Source organism: Tauraco erythrolophus, chromosome 3 (genome assembly GCF_009769465.1).
Source record: "Tauraco erythrolophus isolate bTauEry1 chromosome 3, bTauEry1.pri, whole genome shotgun sequence".
NCBI classification, from domain to species: domain Eukaryota; kingdom Metazoa; phylum Chordata; class Aves; order Musophagiformes; family Musophagidae; genus Tauraco; species Tauraco erythrolophus.
In genome coordinates, this window is record NC_141467.1 from 39863113 (window position 1) to 39875672 (window position 12560).

The window sequence follows — 12560 nt, forward strand, 5'->3', positions numbered from 1 at the left end:
ATGAAATATTCTATTTCAGGCGTGCTTGAAAAAGTGTTTCAGAAGTTAGTGATTTAAAGCAAGCAGCTGCATACTGATAACTGGGGAAATATCTCACTGCGGCTTTAGATCACAGGAATCCACTCGGCAAAGGAATCAATTTTTCTTTCAATGTTTGAAAAAAACACCCCACTGGTTAGAGTGCTAGCCTGAAATTAAAACACGTATCTGCTTATTTTGCAAGAGAAATATAAAAATGGGTTGAAAGTGCCGCAGCTCTCTTAATATCTCACAAACAAGAATTTACTGCGAAGAGAAAAGCTGCTGAATTCTTCCTCCTCTGATTACTGGTCATTTGTTATATACAGACGGAAGAAGTGCCACTGTTTATGTGGGTATTTTAAATACTGATGGATTCTGAACTCTATGATTCCTATCGAAGTTACTGTCATGGAGAGGTGATTGCAGAGGGTTGGATGTGCTCCCAGAGCTCGCTGCAGCCCACCCTGAGCAGTCCTGAGCAGCGGCTGTCTGCTGGTCTCAGAGCGGAGACTCTACCAGCACAAACGTCTGATGCAATAAGTGCTTGCAATGATTTGCCTCCCGTGTAATAGCCTGTTCTTGTACCTTAACCCCTGGCAGCTCAGTTTTATCAAATGATAAAATGTTTTATCACGTGAGTCAATCCTTAGATGGAAAATGTGTTTTGGGAGAACTGCTGATGACTTACATGTTGGGTTGTTCAACCCATTTTTCTGTCCTTGGACTTGTCAAGGATGGAGACAATCAAATTCTAACAGCATTCATATTTGATGTCTATCTAGAATAACTTATTGGGTCAAAGAATTATCTCAGTCTGACACTTGGGTTCACCAAGGGGTTTTCTGGGCCAAAGAGTGCCAGTTGCAGGCAGACCATCTCTCAGTTGAGCTCCTTGATGGTCCATCAGGATAAAACCAGCTTCTTTCTGCTGTGAGAAGGTCCCTTCCAACCCTAACCATTCTATAATTCTATGATCCTGTGATTCTGTGTCTTCTGTGACGTGTGGGCCCATGATTTTCTTGGCAACTTTTCAGAACTGGGCTTTTTCAAAATTATTTCCGTACTCACTCCATAGTTGGACATTCAGAGTTTGGCAGACTTGAAGAAAAAGATCTGCAAGGGAATTCAGGGTTCAGAAAGTCACACTCATGTTATCAGTATTTTAATTTGCTCTGAATTCAAACTTAAGCCCAGAAGGAATAATTAAATATTGTAATCTTCTGTAGATCACAGGCTTTCATACAGCTGCCCTTTGTTGAGGCCTCAGAAATGTTTGTTTGATTACTCATTTCTTCCATGTGAGGTTTGATTGTTGATTTGAAGACATCCAGACATGGAAAGCCTTCTACTTCTCTTTGTGGTTTGTTCCAATGGCTAATCATTCTCACTTGTTTCTCAATTAAATCTGTCTGATGCTAGCTTCCAGCCATCTGTTCTTACAATATCTTTCTCATGAAGTAAGACAGCTTTGGGTAAGTCAGGTTCAGGCACTGGCAAGCTACATCCGCTCAAGCAAAACGCTCTGCAAGAGTGATTGCTAGCATTTTTAATTATAAACTCTTTATATATTTCTTTCAGTGAATTGAAATTAAAAACCCACAGTGAATTAGTGTTTCATATGGCATTTTAAAAGGCATTGAGCACTATATGAGCACACGCTTTTGTTTTAATATTTCTCTAGGCAGGTATTATTGAGAATTGGCAAAATAAAAAAACCCTACATATTTGTTCTTCTGCTTTGTACAATGAACATCTGCATTCTTGTTTACCTCAAGTGTCTGTTTATGAAGTTAGATAAATCCACTGTCTAAGAAGTAGGACAGAACAGCATTGGAAACTCATAAAAAATAGGGACTGACAGTCTGGCTGACTAAATAGAATGAAACAAAACTCAAAGCTTCACCTGTCTCTAATGGAACTCATAGGGAAAAACCTTAAAGACCCAGCCATGGCATTCAGTAGCTGTATTTTCATTAGAAAGCTGTTTCTTCTCTGTCAACTCTACCCTGAAATCAGGATGGACAAAGAAACTGAGCCCTCAGATGCCCAGAGGAAACAGGAATTACTCAAAAATGCAGAAAACACAGCAGAGAGAAGAAGAAAAATATCTAGGTCTGCATCTGTTGAAACCTATGGAAGTTTTGCTCTTAGTGCTAACGTATGCTTTCCTGCTTTGAGTGAAATATTTCTTCTACACAGTCCCCTCAGATTCAAGAACTGTTCATGTCACTCCCTGTGCCACTGTCTCCGTGCTGGGGTGGGTTCCTCTGCCATCTGTTTACAGGTTGAGCTGGGAAGGATGGCACCATAAAGAAATACTGAAAACCTGAGACGGGCACAAGGACGCTCTGTAAATCTGCCAACCAAGGCCATAGAGATGTAAAATCAGGCAGAAAACCCAGGGGCAAGAGCAGGAAAAGTAAAAATATTTTAAAAAACTCACAAAACAACCTGCAAAGTACTACTCTAGAAAGGTACTCTCATCTTTCTAATACAAGTTTCAAAGACCCTCGTAAAACAAACTAGCCAAGATTTATTTTAATAATTGAGGCAACGATCTAACTTCTTGTTGTTGTTCAGCACAGAAGGACAGTGCTGCACTTAACTAATTGTTGTGAATGAATCGATTACGCAGTCACCATTAGTCCAGTTATTCGATTATACCCTTTTGCATAGCTAAACGAAATCAAAGGCAACCCATGTACATTAATGTGCTGCACCTTTTCTGCAGGATACTCTGGCATGGCATTAAGTGCTATTTCTAGAGTCTGCCTGCAGCGGATTTAATTTCTGCTTGGGTTGAATACATGAAAGATAACATTACTTCAATCTCTTTGAGGCATCTGGGTTTTGTTTTTATCATATTTCAGGAATATTCACATGCTTCCCATACATACTGTAAGAGTATTTTTGCAACATAAAGCTCTCCTTTCTAAGGTCATTTATTTTAGTTTCAATGCAGCCGTGCTGATAAATGGGAGATGAAGGGGCATGAGAACTTACTTCCCCATTTAATCACAAACTCTAAGCAATAAAATGTACTCCTCAAGTACTAAGAATAGTTTGGGACCAAACATATGGAAACTCACATGAATTTTAATTATCAGAGTCAAGAACTACAGGATTTACCTCTGAGGCCACCTCTATATCTCTTTACTAGGTCAGTCCTGAGGGCGGCTGAGGCTGAAGCACTCCTGTATCCATACCTCAGCCCTTTAGGTCACCCTGGCAGACCCTGAGCACGAGGTCTGCCCCCAAGCCCTTGCAACTCTCTCTCAGTTTGCTTACATTACACGCATCCAGAGCCCTAACTATCTGGCCCCACATAAATGGCTCTGCTTGGCTTACACTGCTGTTTACCACTGCCTCTTAACACAGAAAGGGAAGAGGTAGAGAAACCCAGTCCTGAGCTCCCTGCACTAGCCAATGGCAGCCAGAAGCTGGTGCTGAATGGAGCAATCAGCATTTGCACCCTCAGGTTTCCCTGAGGACCTGCACAGATGTAGACTTTATTCATTGCAAAGGTCAAAGTCCACTGGTATTGCCTCAGTCAAAAACATCTTTGCTTTCCTCATTCCCATACTTTGCTCTGACCTATGCAACAGGGCTATAAAGAAGTGCATTCACATGACATTGATGCTCTGTGAAATCTTTTTCCATTGTGGGATGTCCTAGAAGCCACCATGGAGCCAGGCCTGTCATGATTCATAGAATCATGGAACGGTTTGAGTTGGAAGGGACCCCAAACATTATCCAGTTCCAACCTCCCTGCCATAGGCAGGGACACTTTCCTCTAGATCAGGTTGCTCAAAGCCCCATCCAACCTGGTCTTGAACACTTTCAGGGATGGGGCATTCAGAGCTTCTCTGGGCAACCTGTTCCAGTGCCTCACCACCCTCAGAGTGAAGAATTTCTTCCTTAGATCTAATCAAAAGCTACTCTCTTTCAGTTTAAAGCCCTTGTCTTTATCACTACAAGCCCTTGTAACAAGTCCCTCCCCAGCTTTCTTATAAGCCCCCTTTAAGTACTGGAAGGTTGCTAGAAAGTCTCCCTAGAGCCTTCTATTCTCCAGGCTGAATAACTCCAACTCCTCAGCTTGTCTTCATAGGAGAGGTGCTCCAGCCCTTGGATCGTCTTTGTGGCCCTTCCCTGGTCCTGTTCCAACAGGCCCATGTCCTTCTGTTGGGGGATCCAGAGCTGAAGGCAGTACTCCAGGTGGGGTCTCATGAGAGCAGAGTAGAGGGGCAGAACCACCTCCCTCGACCTGCTGGCCACTGCAGGGCATGCTGTGATCATGGATGTCAATAAGTCTGAAGGACAGCCCCTTTAAGAAGGCAACGAGGAAAGGAGTGAAAGATTGAAAACAGAGAAACTAGCTGCTTGTAGAGCTATACAGGGCTCCTGATTAGTGTCAGTCATGAGTTCGTCTTCTCTGTGGTTTCTTAGCCTTCATATCCTTCATACACCTACTCATCGGGTAGTTCTGGTAGCGCCTAATGGGAACCAAGCTGTGCAGTAGGCACAATCATCACAAAATTTCTTGTTAGATGGCTTCTGTGTCAACACTAGTTCTGGCAGGGGTGATGCAATTTTGCTGGTATATCTATCACCTCATCTTGGGATGCTACAGGATCACTTTCCTGATATCCATGTGCACAACTGGAGGAATATACCTCTTGGCAGTGATCCTTGATCACTGGGTGTAAAAGGAGGCAGGAGCTAGAAGAAAGATGGTGGTGCAGCTAGGAGAAGAGCATCATCCATCTGAAATCAGCAGCACGTTCCCTTGCCCTCACACGCTGGAAAAGCTACTGCTCTAAAGGACAAGTCTCAAGGTCCCTCTTCAAAGCAACTCTTGGAAGAGTAGACAACTGGCAGACTTCTTGGTCCTTCCTGGACCTTTGCTTAGGCTCATACAAGTGTGGAAGCCAAGGCAGGGGTAAGAAAAACACTGACTAGTGACAGAGAGTTCTGGCTGGGAAACTGTGAAAACATCATATCGGGGTAAGACTGTGGGAGAGAGCAAGCCTTGTGGGAAAGGCTGGCGCTGCCTGGCTGTCAGGGGCGTGTCAGGCTGCTGGGAAATAGATTTTTGGCATGTACTCATTGACAGAATTAGCTGGTGCCTGGCCTGGGAGGGAATCAGCTCCATGCAACTCATGTAGCCTCATTAACCAACCTGGATAAACACTGCAAGGCCAGGAGGGGCGGGTGTCAGGGCATTGAGGGGGGCTGCAGCTGGCCAGGGCCTGGGTACTGAGCGGGATCAGCACCTTAGAGCAAACAGTTTGCATTTAAACAAAGACCATTCCTGTTAGGATCTTTTCTGACGTTGTACAGAGCGGCTGTGGGAAGCACTGGTTTGCTCAGAAATGACATAGGGGCTGAGTCTGAGGATGGGAGCGTGGCAAGTGCCTTCTGCAGCTGCAGGTGTGGGAGTACTGGGCACACACAAGCACATCTTCTCGTGCTGCTGCTAATGGAGGAGATCAGTGGTTGTCTGACCACCGGTGCAGGAACGGGGAACCGTGTTCACGTGTGAGGGGGGAGGCTGAGGGATGGGACAGAGGGTCCTGCTGTCCGAGCACGGCACCCTGAAGGGCTGCAGCCATGTCATCCTGCCTGGGAGCCCTGCCACCACAGGGACACCTGGCCGCAGGAAAAGCTGGTCCCAGCACTGCTCAGCTGGGCTGAAACTCCTGGCCAGGGAGATGCTGGTAGAGACAGAGACACACTGGGGCACGGACACCTCGAGGGGCTGTATCTGTGGGTGACCCACTTGGGAACAGGGCAGGAGGAAAAGCAGTAAGTGGCAAAGAGCAGCAAAACGTCATCACGAACAGGAGTGTGTGGCTTTGTGAGACAACACATTGTGAGCACAAGCAAGAAGCAAGGGAATTTGATGTGGAAAGGACAAGGGTAAAAAAAACACGAGCAAGTGTATGAGCAGAATACCTATGCTCACAGTCTTATTTTGTCAGAATATTTTTTTTCCCCCAAGAATAAAAGAAGGAAAAGGTAAAATAAATCTGATATATGGCTATGAATTAAATACCTCAATCTCAAAAGACTAAAATGGGAAAAATAGACCCTATTTCAATTCTTATTAGATTTCCTTTTCAAAAGACACCTGACTGACACTCTGAATGCAGTTAATCACGTCTGTCCTATTAAGCGACAGAGTGAATGACCCAAACTCCATGAAAATTGTTGCTGGCCCAAACATGACTCACTAGGAATGAAAGCCAGACCCATTAATTACTCTCTGTAGAGCATTCCCAAAAGCGCATTATTCACACTGAAGTTCTAAGCACATTGCAGTTCATGAGGCAGAGGTGGGAAGACCATCATTCGGATGCGGGCAAAGAGCTACGCCTTCGGACTGTATGTGCATAAACTTGTGGGTCAGGGGAGTGACAAAAATGACACAGACTTCAATATGATTGATTAAGTAGCTTTAATAGAAGTGCACCATAATCATAAAGGGAGACACGATTAAATGTACGAAGAACTCGATGGGAATCAGGTGACCTAGAATAAGTTATAAATTTTGGTACTTACCAGCTCTGTGTTCCCAGCCGCAGCCTGCGCCTCCAACTACGTGTCTCTCCTGTTTGTTTGAGCATAAGCTCATCAGAGCAGCGTCATGTCCAGTGATGCAATGCAACTTCCAAATTTTTACAGACCTTATGGTCTTACGTGACTGTTATATCTAAAAGTGATAATAAAACATATTACATCTTAATGAAATAGCGAGTTGCTGCATAAATATTTTATCCTATGTTCACAAACTTTAAAAAAACACTTGGTGCATTCTATGCTAACCTTTTTTTTTTTTTTTTTTTGGCAATGAACATGTTAAAAGGCTGCTGTGTTATTATTCTGAATTATTCTGAAAATACTCGCCCTGATTACGCAGGAGTAGGCATGTGCAGTTGATTTGAAGGAGCTAAACTCTGCATCAAATTTCCCCTGAGTGCTGCATGAAACTGCACAATAAATGAGTGTTGCTGTAACTTAAACAGATACTGCCTCTTCAGAGACACAAAAATAAAATGTTGTGCTGTTAAAATATAGCCCTGACAGGTCTATTACACTCTTCACAAAGTCTGATAGTTTTCTTCTAACCACAGCTGTCTTAAAAATTAATGATGCGTACTTTCAATGTTATCTCATTACTGATACACAACTCGGGAGGTTCAGATGAGATTCCAGCTAGATGGGGTATGCCCTCGATGTAGAGAGGAATGGGCTTAGGTCACCAAAAAGCTTTCCTTCTCTGTATCTTTATTTTTCTGCTTAATCTACAGAGACTTTCAGCGATACCTTCCACTCTATGTTCTCCTTTCCAGTTGCCAGTAAGACTGCTTTAGATCTCCCCCTTAGGTTACAAATTCCATATGACAGCATAAAAACAGTGGGGCTTTTTGACTGAAATTTGGAAAAAAAAAAAAACAACAAATATTTTAAACTGCAAAGCAGAAAAAAACCTTCTATAGCATGTTTTAAACTTTCTGGTAATATTTGAAAATATCTAAGCAGATGAGAACCTCCCTCCATAAACATGTATACAGCATGCAGAGAATTGAAACTCGCAGTGTAATTGTTATTTTAATATCATTGTAATGTAATATTTTATTATCACTGAATAACAATGCAGAAAGTAAGTGCCTTTTATCCTTTTAATTTGGACTCATTTAGAGCACATTCATCTCTGTAGTCGTATGTCAAACACTCAAATCAGCTTCTTAAAGAAACATCTCTGTGACTTAACATGATTTCTTGCCCACTCCCACCCAGTGAACTCCCTCCAGCATACAAAAAGTCTGGGAAAGTAGGTAAAAATCAGCATTCTGACCCAGAGGCCAGCAGATTTGGCTCTACCGAGGGAGCGCAGGACGTGAGGGAGCACAGTTCAGCATCCCTCACCCAGCTGGGGCCTCAGATTTCAGCAGACACATGCACGCCAATAGCCGATGGATATACACACACCCAGTATTCCCAGTACGGTTGAAATCCCCAAACTGATGCTATTTTTTCCTTTACATCTGAATGGTCGTCCACACTACTTGAGTTTACGCTGCTAACATCAATCGATTCATCTCTAAATGAGAATTAATGAAGATGTATGCTTAATACCAAGCTGGGCTGGCCGGGTGCCCAGGTATTGGGAGCTGTGTGTTTTCCATTACTGGAATGCATTTACTTTCACTGATGTGCAGAATTCAGATTTGATTGCTATTCTTTCTAAATTAAAAAAACTGCAGAGGCAGAATATCCAATTAGTACTATAAGACTGAAAAATAATAATCCAAGTTTGGTCAATAGGAAAAAGTGCTGACTTTGGATGGCATTTTAGTGAGGGCATTCCTAAAGGAGCTGTGAGATTTGATATGAAATGAAATGCATTCGTCAGCCTTCAAAATGGTTGATCTCCCAGGAAATAAAACCTAAAGGAACTGAGACTTACTTGAGTCTTTCTTTCAATAGAAAAAGCACTACGGAAATTTCCTGGTTAACAAATGCTTGAATTTACGCAAATTTCAGTTTCTTACAATGCTGGTCACATACGTTAAAAGATGCACAGTAAGCTGCAGAACGATATCTGCTTTACAGAGGGTTTTCTTTTTTTACATATTATTTTCCATTATAAGAACAGTAGAAAAAGAAATGAAGTTAATTTTCTCATAATTTTTTCTTTTGAAGGCTGAAAACTGTACATTATCATTTTGAATTATGACTTATCACTCTTTTTTCCCCTTTTCAGCAGAGGTTGAATTTTATTTCATCTACCTCATCTGCAGATCCCAAAGCCACACAGTTTCAGCTGCAATAAAAATATTTCTACTGCATAATAGAATCAAAAATGTAACAGAAAAAGTTAAATAGGCATCTGCATCTATTTTGGATGTGTAGGCGTAGGTATTTTTTGCTAGCACCTCCCAGTGGAATAATCCTTTTTATTTTTATTCTGGAAAGCACCTTGGCACTGAGCAGCCTTAGCTGATTTCCCTGGTACCATTCACTGGATGAACTGAAGCAGGTGGCCAACTGCTGTGTAAGACGAATGTTTATTCTTGCTAAAATCTGTGCTGTGATATCATGCATAATTAAGGGAAATGCTTTTTGCTGGGCTGTGGAAGCTGAAAAGCACCTAATCATGTGCTTTATGTTTATCTATGCTAAGGTTGGACTTTGGATCATCTACCCAGTTGACCATTTCCACTCCCCGGCACACCTGCAGCACGCAGAACAATGCATTGGAACAGGTAGGTTCTGGCACGTAGAAAAGAGTGAAAGTTTTACCTTCATTACTAAGTTGGCATAACCCAAGATTCCACACCACAGTCACACTGCAAGCTGCAACTATTGGCGCACTTGGCTAACTGTTGATTTATTTAAATAGTAGTCGATGGTTTAACACTATTTAATTAAACTCATGCACTGATAGAGACAGCACAGTTGAAACCAGCTAAGCTTTGGTAGCCTGTTCCCTTTGATGTGAACAGAGTTTTGTGTCATGGTAAGTCAACTTAATCGAGAGACCAACTTAAATGCCTCTATGCAAACGCAAGCAGCATGGGGAATAAACAAGAGGAGTTAGAGATGTGTGTGTGCCACGGGAGAAAGCCCTGGAGGCATGAGGGGCCCGAGAAAGCCGGTTAATATTCAAGGATCACCTCCTCCAACCTCAGGAGTGATGTTTGCCAACAAAGAAGAAGTCAGATAAAAACATGGAGGCCTGCATGGATGAACAAGGAGCTCTTGGACAAACTCAAGCACAAAAAGGAAGCCTACAGAGGGTGGAGGCAAGGACAGGTAGCCTGAGAGGAATACTGAGAAACTAACTGTTCAAGTAACAAGGGATCAGATTAGGAAAGCTAAAACCCTGATAGAGTTAAATCTGGTCAGGGACATCAAAGGCAACAAGAAAAACTTCTATAGGTATGTCAGTGATAAAAGGAGGACTAGGGAAAATGTGGGCCGTCTCTGGAAGGAAACAGGAGACCTGGTTACCCGGGATATGGAGAAGGCTGAAGTACTCAATGACTTCTTTGCCTCACTCTTCACTGGCAAGTGCTCTAGCTGCACTGCCCAAGTCACAGAAGGCAGTGGCAGGGACTGGGAGAATGAAGAACCGCCCACTGTAGGAGAAGATCAGGTTTGAGACTTTCTGATGAACTTGAAAGTGCACAAGTCCATGGGACCTGATAAGATGCATCCACGGTCCTGAGGGAAATGGCCGATGAAGTTGCTGAGCCACTATTCATCATATTTGAGAAGTCGTGGCAGTCCAGTGAAGTTCCCATCAACTGGAAAAAGGGAAATATAGCCCCCATTTTTAAAAAGGGAAAAAAGGAAGACCCAGGGGACTACAGGCCAGTCATTCTCACCTCTGTGCTTGGCGAGATCATGGAGGAGACGCTCCTGGAAAGTATACTAAGGCACACGGAAAATAAGGAGGTGATTGGTGACAGCCAACATGGCTTCACTAAGGGCAAATGGTGACTGACAAATTTGGTGGCCTTCTACGACGGGGTACTACCAAACACTACTGCCCAACCTGAACTGTCTGTACTAGAACAACATTTTTCACATTATACACACTCTGCATATTTTTTAAACAACTATAATGAAACAGAGCTATATGTATGCATGTATACACACACAGATGCTCTAACAGATGTATATGTGTGTATTTTTATTTATATATTTATTGACACACATATTGGGCTCTTCTCACATTGGAACAAAACTGTATCTGCTCCCAAAAGGGATTATTTGATCTCAGACAAGCAGCTTCACCCTGCAAGAAGATGAGAAGTATTAGCTTCCAATACTTTTGAACTTCTCTCGCTGGAGTGAGCTTAAATCCCTTTTACATATTGGATTTAATAACAATTTTTTGTAACCGTTTTGAACAACAACAACAACAAAAATCATTGCAAAAAGCGATGTGTGTTCCTGACGGAATTGTAAGCTCTTTGGGAACAATTTTCACATATTTTCCAGCAAAGTTACACTGCTTTGTCCCAGATTCTAATGCTACCCAGGGGGGATTAAGCTGTTCAGAAGTTGCATCAATTTCTGCACAGATCCCAGGGAAAACACACTTGTTCATCCTGGCTGCAAATTTTTAGGTGAGAGGTTGAGCCGCTGCTCTGTGCCGTCCATGGGCCAGCAAAACCAGTTTTGTGAAGAGACAGAGCACTTCCTTGTTGCAGAGCTGTAACAAATCGTTTTCCTCAACGAGCAGAAGAGATGCCACAGAATTCTTCAATTCATGGTTCTCCGTGAAGCTGGGATGAGCATGTTAATGCGAATGAGCAGGCAGCCCAAAGTCCTTAAATTGCTATGTTTACTAAATTCCTTTGTGATAGAGTGACACAGTACTTTCAGAGGTCTTAATCTATTTTAAACTGACTATTAACCACAAGCTGGTATGAAACTGGCACCAAAAGAGCTAACCAGCAAGCTTCCCTGCTGTTATAAGCTCCTATAAAATAATTTGTAAAGCTCTAAGTTCAGATTGGACAGAGCGTTTGAGCATATGCCAATTTAAAGTATGTAGGAAGTCTCTTCGGCTTACATCTGTGCAGATTAGGGAGGGAAAGAAAACTGTCAATTTATGAAAATATTTGAGAAAAGATCGCTCTCTGGAAGTGCGTATTTACTAAATGTAAATTCATTACAAATACTTCGACTGAGGCTTTGTGAATCCTCTAACACAGTGGCCAAAGAAAGTTTTCTCAAATATAAATCTGAATCGACTTAGACATGGAATCAGGTGATTTGAAAACTGATGAAAAGCTAGAAACCCTACAAAACCCAGCAGGCATCAAAGGGTGGGGGATATCTTCTGCCAGTTGACCTCCTACCAGTTCCTCACACCTGGGGATTGTTTCAACCTTTTATATTTCCACTTGTTCCTGATGTACACTGATGTTTTGGGGGCAGGTAGGTGGGTCTGTACCTTCAATCTTGAGAAATCGAGCCTGCATCAGATGTGGAGACTCTAGGTGAACCTAGACATTGAGGGCTCCTGTGCTTTGACGGCTTTGTGTACCTACCAGAAGTGAGGGTATTCTGCCCAGTTAGCGAGAACTGGTTAAAAGGAGAAACTGAGATGGGCTCTTACAAGCCCTCCATATAAAGGGTGAAGGGTAAGGCAGCAGCAAAGGTCCCTTCAGCATCGCCAGTTCTCCGAAGGCAGCCACACCACTAATCCCTCCTCCCCGTTAGTGGCATTTCCACCGTCACTCCTGCACCCAGCATGTTTCCACTCGCTATCAACACCCTACTATACATTTACAAGGAGCGGGTGAGTGGGTTAGGACAACAGGGTCTGCCCCTATAGCATAGACTAGGAAGCATTCAGCAATTTAGCGTGAACAAATAATTCAATACTTTATTTTAAATGAAAGAAATTGGATCTGCAATAATTACATTTTCTGTATTTTGAGTACTATAATAGATAACACAAAATGATGTAAACATTTTGAAATGCAAGAATAATGCAAAATGACTTCTGTCATAAT